This window comes from Gallus gallus, chromosome 2 (genome assembly GCF_016699485.2).
Source record: "Gallus gallus isolate bGalGal1 chromosome 2, bGalGal1.mat.broiler.GRCg7b, whole genome shotgun sequence".
Classification (NCBI taxonomy): Eukaryota; Metazoa; Chordata; class Aves; order Galliformes; family Phasianidae; genus Gallus; species Gallus gallus.
In genome coordinates, this window is record NC_052533.1 from 137,291,842 (window position 1) to 137,297,841 (window position 6,000).

Consider the following 6,000-nt stretch of genomic DNA (forward strand, 5'->3'; position numbering starts at 1 on the left):
AGGTTCAACCCCTACTGCCATACCACCAACATCTGCCTCTGACGTCATGGGCCAACACCATAAAAACACGGGCATTATTTTGGAGAAGCCCTTGTAGGTTTGTGGTCCAAATTTCATTATAGGTCCCTACAATTCCACTGACTGCAGAGTTCTTCAGATCTTCAATCACATCCCAAAACTTATGGCTTATTTTCAAGAACGTTACTTTTCCCCAAAGAACTCTAATTGGAGTGCGGAAATTACACCAGGCAAATTATTTCCCAGCAAGAGTTTGGTGACCTGAGGGGTTCTTTTTATTGCAGCCAAAGGGGTAGGTTGCACCTGCAACTACTGGTGTGATGAAGAATTTGATTTACAGCTGGACCAAGATGTCCTATGGGATGCATGATGGAGGATGCTGATGCTGCTGAGATCCCTCAGTGTTGATCTGGGTCAACATCTGAGTCCAACCCCACATGACCTGTTTTCATCTCATCTCTGTGGGATTACATGTGATCATTGAGACAAATCCAAGAGAGACCCAGCTTCCCCTGGAAGTGAGTTAAATAAATCATGATCTGTATCTCAGAAAACAAACAAACAAACAAAAAAAAAACAACCAACATAACAACAAAACAACAACATACAGTATTGTTTTGTCAGTGCTTTTGAGGAGGCAAGGCAAATTTGTCAGTGAAAAATGCTATTTTAACCTGGGGCAGTCTGTGAGTACTTTGTACATGAGAGCTCTTTGACTGCCTTGCTTATAATTATATTAACTCAGAGCTTTAACTAAGCTCTTATGAATATGCATGGCTGTGATCTCCTTCTTAACCCGTCAAAATGCTTTTCATCCCAGGGTCTTAGGAATCCTTGTCAGTTGGTTCTGCTTGCTGCTGCACACCTCTACACCTTTCTGAAAGGCAGGCACGTGGAGCATGGCTCTGAACACCTGTGTGTAGCTGCCAGGCATCTGCTGAGCTGTGAGCAGCCAGCACGTATCCTGCTCGTGCCTTGCAGAGCTCTTCTGTTGAGATGTGCTGTCAGAGCAGATTTCCTGAGGCACTGCTAATCACAGAATCATAGAATTATAAAGGTTGGAAAAGACCACTAAGATCATCTAGTCAAATCATCAACCCACCAGCCAGAAATTAAGAATGTGACCAAATGAAAAAGGAGGGGACTTTTCACCACATCTGCCTGATCTAGTACCTGATCTAGTGCCTGATTTAGTAGTTGGCAACCTTGCCCACAGCATAGGGTTGGAACTGGATGGGCTTTAAGGTTGCTTCCAACCCAAGCCATTCTGTGATTCTATGATCTGACATTTAACCATAATCTGTGCTGTACTTTCACTGATCACCTCTTGTTGACTGCAGTGGTGCAGCCTCATGCCAGAACTCTATCTCATCATCACTCTGAATGTTTATATATTGGCTTGCCAAGACCCAACAAGTAAAGCATGAATTCAATTTAACAGCAAAATTTGTCTCATTTACCCAGAGTGTTACTGTCTCTTCCTTTTTCTTAATGTCCTCTTAGTAAAATAAGTAATTCATAGTTATATGCAGTTATTTATTTATTTATGTATTGAGCAAGTCCTTTAGAGTAAAAGTTGTTATTCCAGTGCAGTTACCAGCCTGCATGGCCCTCTACATCAACCCAGACTAATAAGGATGTTGATAATGCAAATGTGTCACTGCATGCACTGTTGATAAACTTCAGCACAGAGCTCTGTCATTCTGGCATCCTAAAGCAAATGCCTGTGCAAATATTTCTCTAAAAAATAAATACTATAAAAGTTACTAATTCAAGACAAGGTATGTAAGTAAAGACATCGTCTAGTTTTTAGACCAGTCAGCTCAAAAGGAAAATTTCAGAAAGCTTATAGGCACACATGAGATTCTTCAGCTCTGCAATGGAAGCAGGAAGCTTCCAAGGCAGGTAATGGATGAGAAAAGCTGTCAGTTTGATTAGCTGTGTATCAGACCATCTCTTAAGGAAAGGTGGTTGGTACCTATGAATTAGAAAGATAGTAATGGAACAGAGAGAAGGGTGCTGAGGCAGTTATCTCCTGAGGCAATATTATGTAGAAAAAGGGGAACATGGAGAGGTTATCAGGAAGAGAAATTGTATGCCATACAAGTAATACTGCTACAGAGCCACTGGTTTTGGGGTAGAATAAAGTTATGATTTTAAATTCCCAGGCTCGTATTTGGCAGAAGTCTTGTAAGTTTCCTTAATTCAGTTTTTTTAACAAACAAACAGGGAGAGTTTGGATTTTTGGAAGGTTTAATAGCATAACTTAGCAGAAGTGGAGGGTGAATGCAGCACACTTTCCTACTTCTTGAATATTCAAAAAACAGCCTCCATAACCCCTTGTGTTCTCTTCAGGGAAGACTTACATCTACTGTGAGATCTGAATAAGATGCAGTCAGGATGGTGTCTTGTGTCCAATGTGCTCTATCCTTGGTGGAACCATATTTAATAACACATTAGTTGTGTACAGTCACACTCATACCCGCAAGATAGTTTAAGGACCAACAGTTTGTCCAGGGCCATTCCCAGCATTCCCAGCAAGGTGCTGCCTGAGATGGCCATAGGAGATGGAGATGGGATTTCTGGATAACTTCAGGGAGCATACTTGATGTGTGGAAATTCACTTTTTGCAAGCTAACAGTTGGGAAAATGGAGAAATGTGGTGTTGGGGCGTAGATTTTTGAAGGACAGACATTCTCTAACCTGTGCATACGAATGGGATGCTCCTGCGCACAGGAAGAATGGCTGCGTTGGTGGGGAGTTGGATATCCTGTGTTTTCTGAGCATGTGCACAAAGACAGCCACAAATACAGTTCAGCAGAAAGTTGCACTGAGAACAAGAAAAAGCAGGGAAAAGTCTCTGTAATTTACTTAGTGCCAACAAGAGGGGAAAATGAGGTATTGACTGGTTGAGAGAGACTCAGAAACCTGCAAGATGCTCAACCACTCCTCGTACAGCTGAAGGGATGTAGTTTCCCCTTGTTCTAACACTGATCATTTCTTACAGTGTAGAAGATAAAATCAAATGTTGCCTGCCAGAAGGCCTCAAGAACACAGCAGGGAGCAGAGTTGAGCATCAGAATCCTCCACATGAGCTATGAGACAGAGCTTTCTAATGCCTGAGAAGGGCCACTTCTCACATGTAATTAGCAATAGGGCTAGAGGGAATGGCCTCAAGTTGTGCCAGGGGAGGTTCAGATCAGTTATTAGGAAAAGATTCTTCTCAGAAAGAGTGGTGAGGCATTGGAAAAGGCTGCCCAGGGGTGTGGTGGAATCACTGTCCCTGGAGATGTTCAAGAAATGTTTAGATGTTGTTCTGAGGAACATGGTTTAGTGGAAAATATTGGTGATAGGTGGATGGTTGGACTGGATGATCTTGGGGGTCTTTTTCAACTTTGGTGATTCAATGATTCTATGACTCTATACTCTCTCCATCCCTCCTCTCAGCTTTCCCAATTTGTTCTGCTTGTTCACTGTAATCAATGTTAGATGCGGTAGAAATTGTTTTTTAGAGCAGGTCTTCATTCAACATGACGTGTCTTCTCTATTAAACATAGACAAATTGGAAGCTTTCTGGGAGAATTAATTCAAACTCTTGCAGGCTGCCATTAAGGCAGGCTGCCTCCCATAAATAAAAACCTGTCCAACCAATATGTATGGAAATGGACTCACTTGGAAGCTGCTTCCTGCCTCATCTCCAGGTCTCTAATGAAAGAAAGACTGAGATAGACCTATTGATACAGTACTTAAAAGTGGCCTGAGATGGCAAAGAATAGTCGGAGGTGTGAGAGCCACTGAGCACAGACAGCAGAAGATGGCAATCATGGACAGACACATCTGAGTCTTCAGAAGCAGTGAAGATGCGCTGAGTCCCACTTAGAACAAACTTGTCTTGCTGAAGAACAGCAAAGACAAAGCCTCTGACAGAAGACAATGCTGCTAAACAGGATTTACCTTTCTGCTTCTTAAAGAAAACATCTGTGTAGCCTTGCAGCACCCTGACGAGAGACTGACTGCTATGGAATTGGGCACCCAGATATGACTCACAGCTGAGAACAGTGCCAGCACAATGGGACATAGCCATGCAAGGCAGTGGGGCTCTAGGTTGCATGTCATTATCTTCAGTGCCTAAGCGGCAATCAGCAAATTTTGTGCCTGGTCATCCCTCGATGATGTGCCTAAAAACAAGCACAAGCTATATTGCCCCAGGTGCACTCTGTGGCTTTGAGACTACCCTGCTGCTTAAGTGCCCCTATATGCTATCTGAATATCATCCTCAGGACCATTTAACCTTTTTTGTACTGTACTGAGCAGCCTGCCTGAATTTCATACATCATTCATGTCAGAGATATCTGCATTGGCACCAATCCATGCAGTCTTTCCCAGCTAAGAAATCCCACATCTGATCTATCTGAAGCAGTTACAAAGCCCCTTCTGTTCTGAGGCCACCCAAAGTCCAGTGAAGCAGTGGGAGGATTGAAGCAGCCTGTGTTTATATCCACTACATTGTGCTGGCTTTGGGAATCACTGCACCATTTTCAAAATATACAAGCAGTTTAAAGTTGAAATATACAATTAGTTGGAAGTTGTTCCCTCTGACATGTCTGCTAATGAACACTTAAATAACAACTCTGCAGCCAAAGTACTGCAGCTGTGAATTTCTGAAGACTACTGTATTTCTGAAAAAATGAGAACATTTTCCTTCAAATGGTGGAAAAAAAAAATACTGTATGTTCCTCTCCTGAATGGAGATGCTCAGCATGGCTGCATCTACCACTCAGTCTGAGAGTTGTTTTTTTGTCCTTAACTACTACGGGCTTTTCCAAACTTCCACAGCATCCCCCACCAGACAGGCATTTGGTAATCAGCATACGAAACTTAATTCACAAGCTCTGCTTAGAAAAAATTATGCCTATTTTCCCTTTTCCAATGGCTTTTCTTCTCAATGTCTTGCTCCCAGGTGACTAGAGTTATGAAAAATCCTTCAGCTGCTTTCCTACACCCCACTGGTCAATAAATTAATAAAAATCATCAGTGAGCCCTCTGTGACACAAGTGTGGGTTGGTGTGGGAGTGAACGAAGTTTGGCCAACTCCATCTTCATCAGTAGTGCTTTGTAGCTCTTTGTCTCTGTGGAGAGATAAAGCTCAGTAGGACAGCGGGTTGCCTACAGTGTATGTACAATAAATGCATCTTACAGTGTGTTATTTAGTAAAGCAAAAGAAATGCCCATCCAAAAAAAGGCACTAGAACTGCAGGGCCAGCTGGGAGGACAAGGGATTTCCTTTACATTTGCATGTCTCCAAATCTATCTCCAAAAGGCGTATAGTGGAAGATGATAGAGCAGATGGCCCCATGTAACAACAGTCTGATTCACCAAGTCTGCCTTCTTATTACCGGGAGGAACCAGCAAGTGAAATTCAAAGATAGATGGGAGATAAGGAGAGAGTTTGGCTATAGCTGCCCTGGGAAACACAGGGAACATGCTTGGCCACGGCTGAGACCTCAGGTGAGCTGTAGGGTCAGACACAAACTAGCAGTATGAAGGGAGGTGATGCCTGAATTTCTATTTGTGCTCTCCAGTTGCTGCAAGTACCTTAGAGCTCCTTGGTGAATATCAGGAACAATTCTGTATGGGAAGGGTCTGAGGTTGGCTTTCTTTATCTTGTTTTACTCTTGGGTAATCTTTTCCCATGCTTGAAGTACAGATACCTGTCTAGTAAGGTGGTGGATGCCCCATCCCTGGATTCATTAATTGAAGTTTAGGCTGGATGGGGCTGCATTTGGATAACTGTTCCAATACAGAAGTCTCTTGTATTCCAGCCTGGTGTTCAGAGTATTGCTGTTCTTCAAATAGTCAGCAGAAAAATCATTTCAGAAACTTCAGAAAACAAGCATGCTTTTCCAATCCGTTAATTAGTATTTCTAAAGCTAATTGGCTGAGGAGTTAGTTCATGCTGGAAATAGGTGTTTAACTGAAATA